This window comes from Rattus norvegicus, chromosome X (assembly GCF_036323735.1).
Source record: "Rattus norvegicus strain BN/NHsdMcwi chromosome X, GRCr8, whole genome shotgun sequence".
Taxonomy (NCBI): domain Eukaryota; kingdom Metazoa; phylum Chordata; class Mammalia; order Rodentia; family Muridae; genus Rattus; species Rattus norvegicus.
Window position 1 is genome coordinate 44,816,787 of NC_086039.1, and position 18,927 is coordinate 44,835,713.

An 18,927-nucleotide genomic window follows, 5' to 3' on the forward strand; every position below is an offset into this window, starting at 1 on the left:
ATTTCTTTAGGTGTTTCTCAGCCATTCGGCATTCCTCAGCTGTGAATTCTTTGTTTAGCTCTGAACCCCATTTTTAATAGGGTTATTTGTTTCCCTGCGGTCTAACTTCTTGAGTTCTTTGTATATTTTGGATATAAGGCCTCTATCTGTTGTAGGATTGGTAAAGATCCTTTCCCAATCTGTTGGTTGCCGTTTTGTCCTAACCACAGTGTCCTTTGCCTTACAGAAGCTTTGCAGTTTTATGAGATCCCATTTGTCGATTCTTGATCTTAGAGCATAAGCCATTGGTGTTTTGTTCAGGAAATTTTTTCCAGTGCCCATGTGTTCCAGATGCTTCCCTAGTTTTTCTTCTATTAGTTTGAGTGTGTCTGGTTTGATGTGGAGGTCCTTGATCCACTTGGACTTAAGCTTTGTACAGGGTGATAAGCATGGATCGATCTGCATTCTTCTACATGTTGACCTCCAGTTGAACCAGCACCATTTGCTGAAAATGCTATCTTTTTTCCATTGGATGGTTTTGGCTCCTTTGTCAAAAATCAAGTGACCATAGGTGTGTGGGTTCATTTCTGGGTCTTCAATTCTATTCCATTGGTCTATCTGTCTGTCTAAAGAGAGAATTCTATAATTGCTTTCAGATTGTCTAAGATTGTTTTCAGTATAACATTCACATTTTACTAAGAATCACAGAACACTGGTTGCCCATATAAACAATTATTCCCAATTTTTCAAAAATATGACAAACTGTGGACAAGTCTAAAACTATTCTGAATGGAGTGGTGTAGACCCTCTGGTTTTCCTTAGCCAAGACTCATGCTTTGGTGAAAACTGTTTATTGGTAAGGAACAAGCTAAGAATCCAACTTTGCCCTATCAGAAACTTCCTTATCATTTCCCCATATTATTTCCCCAAAGATGCAGAACAAAATAATAATCTCATCTATAGTCTATGAATGAGAAGAGCTAGTCATTCTCATAGAACCTGTATAAATCCAAGACCATAAATAAAATAATGGTTCAAGTGCACACCGTTCGTACACACACACACACACACACACACACACACACACACACACACACCACAGAGTTGGGGGGGATGGGAGAGCACAGTACTTACTATGTAACCTTGATTACCTGGGTTTAGATGCTCAATACCCATGTAAAAGGTTAAAATGGTGGTGCCATTGTAATCCTAATGCTTACAAGATGGAGACATGCAGATGCCTAGAAGTTTCTGGATAGCCAGCCTAGGCAAGCTGTGAGCTTCAAGCTGAGTGAGAGACCCTGTCTCATTAAACAAGGTGAACAACGGGTGAGGAAGTCACTCAGTGTTGACCTCTGGATTCCAAACATATATGGATTACACATACATATATGCACACATGAGCACATACACATGCCTATACTACATACACAAAATAAATAAATCAATATTCATATACTTCAATCCCTAACAATCTTAACTCTGAGGTCATTTTATACTCAAACCCTGGTGCAATCAATGCTTTGCTACTTCCCAAACACAACTGCTTATCCTTAACCTAAGGTGCAGTCAAAGTATTGCCTCTGTCTGGCATACTGTGAGTACATATAATAGGCTCATTCCTGGCTTTGCTTAAGCACCAATATGGCCCATAGAAATTGATGGCAAGCTTTTGTCTGAACAAGTAGAAGAAGGGTGTATTCATTAACTGCAGAGAAGTTAATAAAAAATTCAACATGCATTAGAAAGCATGTGCTAACAGCTACAACTGTGTAATACAAAAATGAACAAGAAAGAAAAAAATGTAGCCAGGGCAGAATGGTTGTCCATCTCCTGATGAAGCAAGCAGTGTTTCAATTCCCACAGTTGTGTTACAGTTCAATGTTTGAGCATACCAGACAGGAAAATAGAGAAGCAATTTGACCATATACACTCTTCATAAGCTCATGTTCCCCACATATACATCAGGGACCACAGACTCAAACCATGTGACAGCAGATGCAGCTTCACAGAAACACCTAGTGCTAATTAAGTAATAATTGCAGAGGCCAGTTTACATTGCTCACAGGATGATATAGATTTCATATGCAACTCTAGAGCACCAGATTTTGCAGTTCTTCAAGAAGAGCCAAAAATTGACTTTTAAATGTATATATGTGTGTGCATGTATTCATGCTTATGCATATACATGTACATGCAGGTTCATGTTCATGTATGTGGCAGCACATATGGAGACTCAAGGGCAGCACTAGGTCCTTCTTCTGTAACACTATGCCTTATCTTTTGATCCAAGGTCTCTCAGTGAACCCATCAGCTAATATGGATGGCCAGGAAGCTCTAGGGAACTGCCTTGTCTCTCTGCCTATACCACCAGGCTTATAGACATGAATTGCCATGCCCAAATTTTTCACTAGTTCTGAGGATCTGAACTCCAGTACTCATGTTTTCACTGCAGAAACTTTCCACTATCAGCCATCCCCTCAGGTTCCTAGGTATAATATTTTTTTTGAGAAATGGTCTGTCTCATGCTGGCCTCAAATCCACTATGTGGCCCAGGCTGACTGTGATGTCCCAATTATCCTGACTTCATTTTGGATCCCAGTGCTACATGTATAGTGGACAGGAACTCTACCAAATGAACTATATTTCTAGCATTCCATCATTATTTTTAAATGGTGATAGGATGTTGAGAATTTTATAATAGTGCACCCAAACAAATGATGGTATAGCAAAGTTGCATAATAATAATCAAAGCAAGAAACAATGAAGGTTTACTCATAGCATATATATACTATGATTTGCTGGAATTGAATGCACTTTATCTCATAAAATGGAAACAAAGTTTTTACTCTCCAAAAAATTTATAAAGTCCTGTCATCTAAGGTTGCCATCTTTTCTATTTTCTTTCCTCCCCCTTAGTTTTTATTATTTTTATCTTTTTTATTAAATTATTTTATTTATTTACATTCCAAAGGTTGCACCCCTTCCTGGTCCCTCCTCCTGGAGTTGTTCACCCTATCTCTCCTTCCCCACCAACTCAGAGAGAGTGTTCCCCCACCCACCTACCCCCACCAGAATCCCTTTTCTCTGAGGCACCAAGTTTCCACAGGATTAAGTGCATCCTCTCCTACAGACACTGGACAAGGCAGTCTTCTGCTACACATTTGCCTAGAGCCTAGAGCAGCCCATGTATGCTCCTTGGCTTTAGCTTAGTCTCTGGGAGCTCTTAGGGTTTCAGGCTAGTTGACACTGTAGCTCTTCCTTTGTCATTACAATCCTTCTCGGCTCCTTCACTCCTTCCCTTAACTCTTCCATATGGGTCCCAATGGTTGGTTATAAGTATATGCATTTGTCTCAGTCACTTGCTGGTACGGCTTTTTCTAGGATAGCCATGCCAGGCCCCTGTCTGCAAGCACAATATGGCATCAGTAATAGTTTCTGGGTTTGGTGTGCAGGCATGGGATGGATCCCAAGTTGGTGACTAGGTAGCCTTTCTTTCAGTCTCTGTTTCATTTTTGACCCTGCATTTCCTTTAGGCAGGAACAATTCGGAGTTAAATATTTTGAAGATTTCTGGGTGGCCCCTGCCTCAACTGAGGTCCATGTCCATCTAGAAGAGGTGGTCTCTTCAGGAGCCATCTCCCCACTGCTGGACATTTCTTCTAAAGTCATCACGAGTCTTTGTAACCTATCCCATGACAGATCTCTTGGACTTTCTAGCAGTTCACCACCTTGATCCACCATGGCTGCATATTTTGATTCATTCTCCTGGCCCTCTGCATGTCTCTCCTGTCTGCCCCATACCCAATCCTGTACCCCTTTTCTCCTCCCCCTACCCCTCTCCTCTCCCATCCAGGTTCTGTCCTTCCTCTGCTTCCCATGATTATTTTGTTCCCTCTTGTAAGTGGGTTTGATGTACCCATACTTGGGCCTTCCTTCCTATTAAGTTTCCTTCAGTCTGTGAGTTATATTATGGGTATTCTGAACTTTTTTTGGCTAATATCCACTTATCAGCAAGCACATACCATGCACATCCTTCTTCTGTGGGTTACTTCACTCAGGATGATATTTCCCAGTTCCATCTATCTGCCTGCAAAATTCTTGATATCCTCATTTTTAATGGCTGAATAGAGTTTCATTGTGTAAATGAACCACATCTGTACTCATTCTTCAGTTGAGGGTCATCAAACACATTGGCACAGAGGAAAATTTCCTGAACAGAACACCAATAGCTCAGGCTCTAAGATCAACAAGTGACAAATGGGACCTCATGAAACTGAAAAGTTTTGTAAAGCACAGGAAACTGTCAATAGGACAAAATGGCAACCTAAAGATTGGGAAAAGATCTTCACTAACCCTACATCTGATAGGGCTAATATTCAAAATATACAAAGAACTCAAAAATTTAACCTGCAAAAAATCAAATAACCCAATTTTAAAATGGTGATTGTCCTCTTTTGGTTTTACTTTAAATTGATTTTCCAACTTTGTCGATGGAAGTAGCCTTTGGTTGCCAGGAGACGATAATAAAATTTTTTTCTGATGTATCTACATTGAAAGTAACTCTGCTTTGTTTTCCACTGATGTGTTCCTGTTGGACAGTGTGTCTTGATTCCATATATGTGTTTGTATATGGCACGTATACATGGATTGGCATAAAGTGTGTATAAAAGGAGTAGAAATTGGGGAAGGGGAGCAGGGAAAGAAAACGAAGTTCATTTGAAGACATTAAACCATTAAGACTTTTATGAAAGAACTCCATTACCTGGGTGACTTATAAATAACAATGGATGCTGATGGTCCTGGAGACTGGTAATCCAAGGTCAAGGCATGGGAGATTTAGTGTCTTGTGTGAGGTACTTCCTGAACCACAAATGAGCCTTCTCCTTGTGACTTTACAAGGTGTACGGGATAGGGAGCTCTCTGGGATCTCTTTAATAAGGACATGAATTCCATCCATGAGCATCCACCCTCATGACATCATCATCTTACAGAGCCTCCATATTCGAAAACCATAACCATGTGGATGAGGCTCCAACAGAAGAATATTTGTTTTGCAAACACACAGTTTTTCTTAGATATAAATTATAATTAAATAATAATGTACTAACAATTTCTTGGGAGAGTATTCCTAAATTTAACTAAATTTTTAAAGAATGTAAATGTGTGAGTTTAAAATAAAACATAATAGAAGTAAAATAGAAAAGTTCAATCAAACAGCTGGAAGGGGCTGTTCAGTGGAAAAGAACAATAGTGTTATGTTTTCTCTTCTGTTGATTGAGCTGTGCAGGTCTCTTACCTATCAGGCATCAAAAGTCAGAAAGCATGAAAGTTCCCAAGAGGGCTATTTATGTCACCATCACTTTCATAAACAGTGAGCGAAGAGGCATTTTCCAGGTAAGCAAACTGCTGGGTAATAAATGTGCTGAGCAACATGCTTACATAAACGTTCCAGGTAGTTGATTTACTTGAAAATAGAATTAAACGCAATCAGGGGAGATCGTTGGAGAAAGGATTATGTTGACAGTCACTTGGAAATGTGTCCCTAAAAGTCTTCATAGGGGGAGAATTTCAATGGATTGATACATACTCCTCCAGCATTTAGAGCCTTTTAAGTTAACAGAAAAAGCTGTTCTCTCTAGAAATGTGAAATACCAGCACATGTGGGGGCTCTGAAATGATACTCACTGGGCAAAAGCATCACCTATCACTTGGTGGACCTCCATTCTCACCACACGATATTGCCAAAGATATGAAATTGAGGCATAAACATTTTCTCCTATGTATAGAATTCTCCATGTAAGGGGATTATCTACACCTAATGATGTGTGGCTTTAGATAGATGAAAATCCCATAGAAACTAAAGGGCCAACCTCAGAAGAGCATTTATTTATTCAATTTATTCTTTTAGTGTAAAATAGAGTTTATTTGGGGAATGGGGAGGGGAGTTAATGGGGTAGCAGGGAGAGAGAGAAAGAGAGAGAGAGAGAGAAAGAGAAAGAGAGAGAGAGAGGAATAGAAGAGTGGAAGATTAGAGGATTAGAGGCTGGCCATGAACACATGGAGAGGGGGGAGGGGAATAGGGAGAGAGGGAGAAGAGGGTAAGGGAGCAGGAGCAAGAAGACAAAAGAGATAGAGCAAGAAACTATCTTGAATGATATAATTACTTTATGAAAATTTGGCATTAATGCTGCAAATATTTTACAACAGATTGATTTAATGCCACAAATACTCTTAAACCAAACTACAAATCTTGAATATAAATATTACACCTTGGAAAGAAGTCATGATGTTCCAAGTCATGACTACTGTTTTTGTCTGCTCATGGGACTGAAACAGAACTTGATGGCCCCCATGTGGAAATTGTTGAAGGCTGTACTCACAAAGCTGTAAGCACCCTTCTTTCAACTGGTCCAGCTGTCACTACCCCACAACTTGGTTACCCAAAGGCAAATCAGTTTTGACAAGCATTCCTATGCTCCAACATAGAGTCATGGTACTACCACTCCAAATCAAAAGTTCTGTGGAGTTGGAGCCCATTTATCTGCTGTCCTCAAGCATGCAGAGAATCCAAGCCACTGTTACACAATATAATAGGCTTCACCAAGACTGCCTAGTTAATTTAGAGGATGCCTAAATTACTCTACCTCTCACTACTCAACTAAAAGAAAAAGTGGCATAACTACTTAATCTTTCTTTACAAATTGAACACAATAGCTGTAATCCTTGACTACTTTTCATTTTCCAATTTACCCTTCTTTCTAAACCCTGGTGTCCTCTCTTCATAAAGTTATCAGTGTCTTATTTCTGTTATTAGCATAAGCTGTGCCCCCACTGCATGAAATCTCCCAGCAGAACACCAGATAATGTCAGGGAGTTATAATTTGTTTCTATAGAACTGGTGCCACTGCAAATGAAGCAGGACAGGAGTTTACTGTGTGTTTGGTTCTGCTAGTATTTAGATAAAATTCAGAGTAGAATGCATATAACCAGATTCTCAAATTATTTGAGATCTTTTTGACATAAACTTACAATATAATATGTCCATTAAAATGCAACCTGGAGTATTCTACTAGCAGCCTTCAGATGAAGATGTAGAAATCTCAGCTCCTTCTGCATCATGCCTACTTGGATGCTGCAATGCTCCAGCTATGATGATACTGGACTGAACCTCTAAACCTAGGTTACACAGCAGATGAGAAGAGTGCTAAAAAAGTTTCAGCCTGATTCAGATTTTTATCTGCACCCAGAGCTGACCCTGTGGCACAGCTCTCTGTACCCAGATCCTGCTGGGAGAAAGCTGGTTTCCCAGGAGTGCTGACACACAGGCTTACAGGAGGACAAAGTCGAGCTATCATCAGAGATAACCAGATGGCAAGAGGTAAGTACAAGAACCTAAACAACAGAAACCAAGGTCACTTGGCATAAACAAAACCCAGTTCTCTGACTACAGCAGGTCATGGATACCCCATCACACCGGAAAAGCAAGATTTGGACATAAAATCACATCTCCTGATGACAGTACAGTACTTGAGGACAGACATAAATAAATCCCTTAAAAAATATAGGACAACACAGGTAAACAGGTAGAAGTGAAAGAAAATGAAAATGAAAAAATATCCTAACACAAAACATCCAGGATATCCAGGACACAATGAGATGAGCAAGTCTAAGGATAATAGATATAAAAGAGAGTGAAGACTCCCAACTTAAAGGACCAGTAAATATCTTCAACAAAATTATAGAAGAAAACTTCCCTACCTAAAGAAAGAGATGCCCATAAACATAAAAGAAGTCTATAGAACTCCAAATAGATTGAACCAGAAAAGAATTCTTCCCATCACATTAAAAGTCAAAACTCCAAATGCAAAAAAAAAAAAGAATGTTAAAAAGCAGTAAGGGAAAAAGGTCAAATAACATATAAAGGCAGACCTATCAGAATCACACCAGACTTCCCAACAGAGACTATGAAAGCTAGAAGATCTTGTGCAGATGTCATACAAACCATAAGAACACAAATGCCAGCCCTGGCTATTATATCCAGCAAAACTCTCAATGGCTTTTCCACAAGTCCAGTCCTACAAAGGATAATATATGGAAAATCCAGAACTGAACTGGTCCCACAGCTCCCTGCACCCAAATCCCATGAGGGAGAGAGCTGGTACCTCAGGGGCACAGGCAATCCCGAGAACTCAGAGGAGACTACTCTCGGCCCACATTCCTGACCCAAGAAGAAATTACCTAGTGCCATCTCTGCCCTCTGGTCACAGGGACATAGGAGCAGTCAGGGGCAGGACCCTTTGGGTTTCTGCCTGCACCAAGAGCTGAAAGCCAGTCACGAGGACCACCTACATACCTGAGAGCAGAGGTAAGACGAACTTTTCTCCTCCAAGCAACCTGCCTAGTGGCCTCAAGACATACAAAGGCAGAAGAACTCCGGGACAGGACAATTCCAATTTCTGTCTGTGCCCAGAACTGAACAGAACAGATCCCACAGCTCCCTGCATGCCAATCCCTTGGGGGAGAGAGCTAAACTACCAGAAGGGTAGACAATCCTGAGACCTCAGGAGAGACCACCACATCTGCCCACTTTTGTTCACATTCCTGGCCCAAGAGGAAAATGCACAGTGCCTCTAGATACAGGAATATAAGAGCAGTCAGTGGCAGGAACCTGCTGGATTCAGCCTGCACCTGGAACTGAACTGACTCAGTCCCACAAATCACTGCAAGTAAATCTCATGGGGGAGGGAGCTGGACCCTCAGAATTGCTGACAATCTTGGGAACTCAGAGGAGACAACTAATTTTTGCCCACACTCCTGACCCAAGAGGAGACTGTCTAGTGCCACCTGTGCCTTTTGGGCACGGGGAACTAGGATCAGTCAGGGGCAGGACTCTTCCAGTTACTGCCTGCACCAATAGCTGAAAGCCTGTCAACAGGAGTGTCAACATACCTGAGAGCAGAGGTAAGACCAATTCTAGTGCCCCAAGTAAACTGCCTGTAGTCTTCAGGTCAAACAAAACCAAGAACACCAATCTGTTCCCATATCCTGCTGAAAGAAAGCAAGTCTACAGGAGTGCTGATACACAGGCCTACAGGAGGGTGAAGCCACTGTCAGAGACAGCAAAACAAGCTGACACCAGAGACAAACTGATAACGAGAGGCAAGCACAGGAAACTAAGCAACAGAAACCAAGAATACTTGGCATCATCAGAGACCAGTTCCCCTACCAAAGCAAATAATGGATATCCAAAAACACTGGGAAAACAAGATTTGGATTTAAAAATCACATTTTATGGTGAAAATGATAGAGGACTTTAAGAAGAACATAAATAACTCCCTTAAAGAAATACGGGAAAATACAAGTAAACAAGTAGAAGCCCTTAAAAAGGAAATGAAAACATCCCCTAAAGAATTACAGGAAAACACAACCAAACAGGTGAAGGAATTGAACAAAACCATCCAGGATTTAAAAATGGAAATAGAAACAATAAAGAAAGCACAAAGGGAGACAAACCTGGATATAGAAAACCTAGGGAAGAGATCTGGAGTCATAGATGGAATCATCAGCAAAAGAATATAAGAGATAGAAGAGAGAATCTCAGGAGCAGAAGATACCATAGAAACAATTAACACAACCATCAAAGATAATGTAAAATTCAAAAAGCTCCTAGCTCAAAATATCCAAAAAATCCAGGACACAGTGAGAAGATCAAACATAAGGATAATAGGTATAGAAGAGAATGAAGACTCCAAACTTAAAGGGCTAGTAAATATCTTAAACCAAATTGTAGAAGAAAACATTCCTAACCTAAAGAAAGAGATGCCCATAAGCATAAAAGAAGGCTACAGAACTCCAAATAGATTGAACCAGAAAAGAAATTCCTCTTTTCACCTAATAGTCAAAACACCAAAAACACAAAACAAAGAAATATTAAAAGCACTAAAGGGAAAAGGTCAAGTAAGACATAAAGGAAGACCGATCAGAATTTGACCAGACTTCTCACCAGAGACCATGAAAGTCAGAAAATCCTGGGCAGATTTTCATACAGACCCTAAGAGAACACAATTGTCAGCCCAGGATACACTATCCAGCAAAACTTTCAATTAACATGGATGGAGAAACCAAGATAGTCCATGAAAAAACCACATTTACACAATATCTTTCTACAAATATAGAGCCCTACAAAGGATAATATACAGAAAACTCCAACACAAGGAGGGAAACTACAACACAGAAAATGCAAGAAAGTAAACTCCTTGCAACAAAACCAATGGAAAAGAGACAAGCATGGTTCCACCAATAACAACAAAAATGACAAGAAACAAAAATTACTATTCCTTGATATCTATTAACATCATTGCACTCAATTCCCCAATAAAAGACATAAACTAACAGACTGGATGCATAAAGAGGACCCAGCGTTTTGCTGCATACAGGAAACACACCTCAGAGACAAAGACAGACACTGCCTCAGAGTAAATGGCTAGAAAACAACTTTCCAAGCAAATGGTCTGAAGAAACAACCTGGAGTAGCCATTCTAATATCAAATAAAATCAACTTTCAATCAAAAGTTATCAAAAAAAGATAAGGAAGGACACTTCATATTCATCAAAGGAAAAATCTACCAAGATGAACTCTCAATTCTAAATATCTATGTTCCAAATACAAGGGCACCTACATTTATAAAAGAAACCTCACTAAAGCTCAAAACACACATTGCACATCACACAATAATAGTAGGAGATTTCAATACCCCACTCTCATCAATGGACAAGTCACAGAAACAGAAATTAAACAGAGACATAGAGAAACTAACAGAAGTTATGAACCAAATGGATTTGACATTAACAGATATTTATAGAACATTTCTTCCTAAAAAAGTATATAACTTCTTCTCAGCACCTCATGGTACATTCTCCAAAATTGACCATATAATCAATCATTCACAAAACAGGCCTCTACTGACACAAGAGGATTGAAATAATACCTTGCATCCTATCAGATCACAGCAGTCTAAAGCTGGTCTTCAATAGCAACAAAAACGAAAGAAAGCCCACATATATCTGGAACATGAGAGGCACTCTATTCAATGATAACTTTGTCAAGGAAGAAAGAAATAATGAAATTAAAGACTTTTTAGAATTTAATGAAATGAAGGCACAACATAATCAAACTTATGGGACACAATGAAAGCAGTGGTAAACGGAAAACGCATAGCTCTGAGTGCCTCCAAAAGGAAAATGAAGAGAGCATACATTAACACCTTCACAGCACACCTTAAAGCTCTAGAACAAAAAGAAACAAATACACACAAGAGGAGAAGACGGTGGGAAATAATCAAAGTCAGGGCTGAAATTCTTGGAAACCAAATTCAAGAACATTTCAACAGGATCATCCATCATGATCAAATAGGCTTCATCTCAGGGATGCAGGGATGGTTCAATTTATGGAAATCCATCATTGTAATCCACTATGTAAACAAATTCAAAGAAAAAACTCCATGATTATTTCATTAGATGCTGAGAAAACTGTTGAATATAGTACTTGAAGTCCTAGCCAGAGCAATCAGACAACAAAAGATGGTCAATGGGATACAAATTGGAAATGAAGAAGCCAAAATATCAGTATTTGCAGATGATATGATAGTAAACTTCAGTGACCCCCAAAAATACACAACAAAACTCCTATAACTGTTAAACAAATTCAGCAAAGTGACTGGATGTAAATTAACTCAAAAAAAAAAATAACTAGCCTTCCTCTACTCAAAGGATAAAGAGGCTGTGAAAGAAATTAGGGAAACAACACCCTTTACAATAGTCACAAATAATGTAAAATACCTTGGTGTGACTCTAACAAAGCAAGTGAAAGATGTATGACAAAAACTCAAATCTCTGAAGAAAGAAGTTGAAGAAGATATCAGAAGATGGGAACATCTCCCAGGCTCATGGATTGGCAGGATTAATATAGTAAAAATGTCCATCTTGCCAAAAGCAATCTACAGATTCAATTCAATCCCCATCAAAATTCCAATTCAATTCTTCACTCAGAAAGAGCAATTTGCAAATTCTTTTGGAATAACAAAATGACCACCATAGCAAAAACTATACACATCAATAAAAGAACTTCTGGGGGAATCAACATCCCTAACCTCCAGCTGAACTACAGTACAATACTGATAAAAACTTTATTGTATTTGTACAGACTCAGGCTGGTAGATCAATGGAATAGAATTGAAGACCCACAAATGAACCCACACACCTATGGTCACTAAAACCATACAATGGAAAAAAGGCAGCATTTTCAACAAATGGTGCTGGTTCAACTAGTGGTGAGCATATAGAAGAATGCAAATCAATCCATTCTCATTACCTTATACAAAGCTAAAGTCCACTTGAATCAAGGACCTCCACATCAAACCAGAAACATTGATACTAATAGAAGAGAAAGCAGGGAAGACCCTCAAACATATGGGAACAGAAGAAAATTTCCTGGACAGAACACCAATGGCTTATCCTCTAAGATCAAGAATTGACAAATAGGACTTCACAAAATTTCAAAGCTTCTGTAAGGCAAAGTACATTGTCAATAGGAAAAAATGGTAACCAACAGATTGGGAAAAGATCTTTACCAATCCTATATCCAATAGAGGGCTAGTATCCAATATATACAAAGAATTTAAAAAGATATACTCCAGAGAATCAAATAAACCTATTTTAAAAATGGGGTACTGAGCTAAGCAAAGAATTTACAGTTGAGGAATAGCGAATGGCTGAGAAGTACCTAAAGAAATGTTCAAAGTCCTTAGTCATCAGGGAAATGCAAATCAAAACAACCCTGTGATTTTCCCTCTTATCAGTCAGAATGGCTAAGATCAAAAGCTCAGGTGACAACAAATGCTGGAGATGCGGAGAAAGAGGAACACTCCTCCATTGTTGGTGGGATTTCAAGCTGGAACAACCACTCTGGAAATCTGTCTGGTGGCTCCTCAGAAAACTGGACATAGTAGTACCTGAGGACCAAGCTATACACTCATGGGCATATACCCAAAAGATGCTCCAATGTATAATACAGACACATGCTCCACTATATTCATAGCAGCCTTCTTTATAATAGCCAGAAGGTAGAAAGAACCCTGATGTCCTTCAACTTAGGAATGGTTACAGAAAGTGTGGTACATCTACACAATGGAATAATACTTAGCTCTTAATAACAATGACTTCATGAAATTCTTAAGCAAATGGATGGAACTAGAAAATATTATCCTGAGAGAGGTAACCCCAGTTGCAAAAGAACAAATATGGCATGTACTCCCCGATGCACTCACTCCCAGCCCAAAATCTGGGAATAACCAATATACAGTTCACAAACCACATGAAACTCAAGAAGGAAAACCAAAATGTGGATGTTTCAGTCCTTCTTAGAAGGGGGAACCAAATACTCACAGGAGGCAATATGGAGACAAAATCTGGGGTAGAGACTGAAGGAATGTCCATCCAGAGACTGCTCCACCTGGGAATTCATCCCACATGCAGTCACAAAACCCAGACAATGTTGCATGCTGACAGGAGCCTGATATAGCTGTCTCTCGAGAGGTTCTGCCAGAGCATGACAAATACAGAAGCAGATGCTCACAGCCTACCATTGAACTGAGAATGGGGTCCCCTATGGAGAAGTTAGAGAAGTGATTGAAGGAGCTGGAAGGTTTTGCAACCCCATAGGAACAACAATATCAATCAACCAGACCTCCCAGACTCCCAGGGACTAAACCACTATCCCAAGAGGACACAGGGATGGACCTATGGCTCTTGCTGCATATGCAGCAAAGGATGGCTTTCTAGGGCATCAATGGGAATAGAGGCCCTTGGTCCTGTGAAGGCCTGATGCCCTAGTGTAAAGAAATGTCAGGGCAGAGAGGCCAAAAAGGTGTGTGTTGGTGGGTGGGGGAGCACCCTCACAGAAGCATGAGAAGACCCTAGATTTCTAGAAGGGAAACCTGGAAAGGGGACAATATTTGACATGTATAAAAAATAACCAATAAGAGAAAAATGTCTAAAAAATGTAACCTGGAGACTGGAAAGATAGATCAGTTAGCAATCTTTTTGCTATGAAAATTTAAGGAACTGAGTTTGATCTCCAACATCTATGTAAAATGCTGTTTATGGTAGTGTATGCCTTATAATCCCAATGCTAGGGAGGTAGGGATAGGTGGATCCCAGAGCTCTTGACTAGCCAGCCTGGTTGAATAAGTAAATCCCAGATTCCAGTGAAAGACTTAAAGAACAGGTCTAAGGAACAACCAGGGTTAACAAATGCACTTATGCTACACACACACACACACACACACACACACACACACACACACACACCCCTACCATCACCAATAAACCCACACTGTCACAAGGGAACCCACGCATACAAACATGAGCATCTAATAAAAATTTAAATTGGAGAATGAAAATGATAGGCATTAAAATCTGTATGCAAATAAGACCACACAAAACATGATCTTTGGTAACAAACATCTGAGAATAATATACAAGACTGTTAGCAAACAATCTCCTCAATTCATCACCAAAAGAGTGTATTTGTTTACTTGGTCCTTTATTATGGTGTGGCTAGAACCCAGTGACTCACACATGCCAGTTATATGTAGTTCTACTGAGGTACAGCCCCAAGCCGTAAGAGGAATGTTTAAATAAATATAAAATAACATGACAAAAGTCTTACAGTCACACATAAACATATCTTTAAATTTACAGATTTTTTCTTTAGGCTTTTTATGTTAACTATAACATAATTATGGTAACTAATGTTACCTTTCAAATTATATAATATTTAAAGGGTAGTATCCTTCAATTGTTCATCTTTCATTTGAAAACTATTTTAATTCACTCCCCCTTTGGTTATTTTTATTATTGTACTTTATTTACATGTTTCTTCTTTCTTCCCTCCAAACACTCCTATAAATCCCTCCTGTCTTAAGGTGTCCACTGCTGTGAAGAGACACCAAGAGCAAGGCAAATCTTATAAAGGACATTTAATTGGGGCTGGTTTGCAGATTCAGAGGTTCAGTCCACTATTATCAAGGCAGGAAATATGGCAGCATCCAGGCAGGCTAGCTACTGAAGAAGGAGCTGAGAGTTCTGCATCTTATTCTGAAGGGAACCAGATCACACTGCCAGACTTAAACACATATAAGACCTCAAAGCCCTGCCTCCTCATTGACACACTTCCTCCAACAAGGCCACACCTCCTAATACTGCCACTCCCTGGGGCCAAGCATATACTAATCGCCATACCTTCCAGCTCTCCTTCAAAGTCATGTTCTCTTTTTCATTAATTATTACTGCATGAATGTATGTATTTTATTTAAATATATATTTCTAAATATAACCTTCCTGGTCTGTATAATTGTATATATGTTTTCAGAGGGGAACATTTTTATTGGATAACCAACTGGTATGTTCTTCCCTAAGGAGGACCACCTGTCCAATCCCAGCTTTAGTCAGTTAGCTATAGTTCTTTGTGTAAGTTGGAGCTTCATCTCCCTTTGATAGAACTCTAAAAAACAATAGCCACAAGCAAAAATATAAAAATATTTTCTTTTATGAAAAATCAACATACAAATCCATGTCACGAAGTCCACCAACCAGAAGTATTTTGGTACATTTTTCTCTTCAGATTCCTGAAAGAAGCATCTCAACTATGCAATATAGGGCAGACCAGGGCATGCATGTTGTTAGCAAAGAATCCTTCATCATGTGTTCTTTCACATGCTTGGTTTAGCAGAACATCCCTTCACCTGAGTCTTCTTCAACTAAACAATCCTTCATGTATCTGCCCCTGCAAAACACCTTACAACCTACTTTCCAAAGAACCCTTAAATTTCCACTACATTCCACCCTCCCTGTCGATCTGACCCTCCTTCTCTCCTTCCTCTCTCTAGTGAGTGTCCCAAGCTATTCTCTGTTCTATCCAGCCATTGGGTGATCAGCATCTATTGGCAAGGCATAGAATAAATGGTAGGAAATGTTCCATAGAATAAATGGTAGGAAATGTTCATGCAAAGTTGAGACAGAAGATTTTTGATACAAGCATTGCAATACCATGTCCAGTTTGAAACAAGATATGAGGGCAGATAACTAACTCAGCATGTAAATAACCCAAAAGTAAACTTTACAAACCTTACAAAACATTATGCATACAGCTTGTCTTTCCTCCCCTCCCCCACTGGTATCCCTTCTCATCCAAATAGTAGTTTCCTTTCTATTATTTTTGTATGTTTGTGTATATATAAATTATATATACGCATATAAAAATAAATGTTTAATAGTGTGGAAATTATCTCATTTAATGTAATGATTTCCAGTTCAATTTTATTCTTTCTGTGGCTGATAAAAACTTTATTACATATGAATACTGCATTTTCTTTATCTGCTCATCTGTATATGCATATACAGTCTCATTCCATAGCATGACTCTCATTAACAACTACATGATAAAAATAGGTGTACAAGCACTTAGATTTCTTCAGACATGGACATGGAGGTGGAATAGCAGCATCATATGGTAGTTCTATTTCCAGTTGCTTAAGGAACCTCCAAACTGTTCTTCATAGTGTCTGTGCCAATTTTCATTCATCCCAGAATTGTGCTTCTCCCTTTTCCATATTCTCACCAGAATTTGTTGTTTGTGAGAGCACTGTGATTAGAAACAGAAAAAAAAATGGGCATTTAGGAATAGCCTCAGCTTGAAAACTATAAAGGAAGATCGTGGGAGGTTATAAAGTCTAAGAACAGCTGAAAATATCCCAAGAGAGGGGTTAAATACGTCAGGAAGAATGCTGTTGTATTTACAGTTTTGAGTCCTATTTTTGAATATCATTGAGTCATTTCAGTCCCATACTAAAGGAAAAATTGTTTACAAAATTTCAACTTTATTCTGTGAGTTAAGTACTCCCCCGGGGCCAAGGCCAATTTTTTTTCTTACAGAAAGAGTTTATATTTTCCTACCCTTGGGAGTACATGGTGAGAAGTGATCCTTCTGTGCAATGAGAGGAGCAATGACTCTCATGCCCAAGTTGTCATGTACTTAATCCTGTAATTATTCTCCCTTGAAAATGAAATTTAACATTGGATACCTTGTGGTACTAAATATGTATTTTCTCCAGGGACTGTCAAGGCATTCCAAGAACCTAGGACATCTTGAATATTCCCCAACCTCCCCAGCAGCCTCTCACTGTGGCTTTTGAACATTTCCCACCTTATGCTTCTACAGTGCATAAATAATTGCTATTTCTGTCAAGTTCTGTGGCCTTCTATTTCTTCTGCCTATGCTAAACCCAGCAGGACTTTGAATTGCAGTTGAGCAGAGAATTCATGTACCAAAAACAAAGACCAAAAGAAATGGAGATTTTTCTAAGTTCTTTTTCTCCACTGAGTTGGATTGTTGAAAGTTATAAATGAAACTGGTAATTAACATATTAACTTAACAAATAAATTTAATTAAATTATAATTTTGTGTATATATGTATGGGGTGCACGTATGTATACATGTTCATGTATGCGTGGTCTCATGTATGAATAAATATGTGTGTGTGTGTGTTTGTACAAGTGCATATGGAAGCAATGTCAGGTTTCTTCAATTGTTCTTGATCTCATATAATGAAAGAGAGTCTCTTGCTTGAACTGAGAGCTGAGCAGATCAGCTACTCCAAGTTTAGTTACTCCAGTTATCTTTTGTCTCAGTTTCTCATATGCAATGATTAAAGACTGTAGGCCACAACTTTTTCCTGGCATTTATAGAAATGCTATGGATCTGAACTCTGGTCCTCATACTTGCGGAGAAAGCACTTGACCTACTGAGTTAATTTTCCAGCCCGAGACTGACAGACATTTGTAGTCCTCTGAGATTGCAACACACCTGGAAGAAGAAATATCTCTTTCAAACCTTTCTCAAATTACAGTAAGCCAGAAATGATGCTCTTGTGTGGATGAGTGCTTCCAGAAACACTGGTGGAGTGTTCACATTACTGAGGCTTTCTATTTTGTTTAAAATATCACATGGCTTTGGACTTCAGGGTAAGGCATAGAAGCATGATCCCTGTGTTCTTGATCTCTTCACTACCTCCTATCATCTCTACCTCCTAGCTAGACCACATAACACCATGATGAGTGCTCGTACACTCCTTGTCCTAGTGCATCGATGATGAGTTTATTTAGATCACATGTTTAGAGTACAAATTTCAGTTATATGTTATTTTCATACTTGATTGGACTGACTATGCATTTTTATTATGATCCCCATCTATATTCATCCTGCTGTGTTAACTCTTCCTGGGGAGACAAACACAAGCATCTATTCACTCTAGACAGGCCACCCAAGATAGACCACATCATGATTTGGTAAAGAACAACTTGAGTAACCAATGAGTTTTTTACTTCTCTACAATGCACAGATGGGGGCATATTTCTGGGAGCAAATTGTGACTTCAAGGAAGCTGCACTAAAGACTCACTCCAGCATTGAGGACAACTTCTCCTAGTTCCTAGATAGAATCTTCTCCCCATCCTTTAGTTAACTGTCTAGAGCCTCTATGCTCTAGCATATCCTAAGATCAAGACAGAATGAACAGAATTCCATATAACTAGGAGGGAATATAGAAAGATGTGGTTAGCATTTCAGGTAAGATCCAAATGACTCTCCACATCTTCCTTCCATGAGGCTCATGTCCATGGTCTCTTGCTACTACTCTTAGCTGCTGTGAAAAAAAAATGGATTAATATTTGTTAATGTAGAGATCTACACACATATGTGTTTGCTCTTAAGACAAATTGTATTGTTTTGATTGCTTTGCTTTTATATCTCAAGATAATTAAAATTCTTTATCATTTTCATGAAAATTTATTCCTAAGTATAAACTTTAGGTGAGGTTTATCAAGTTTCT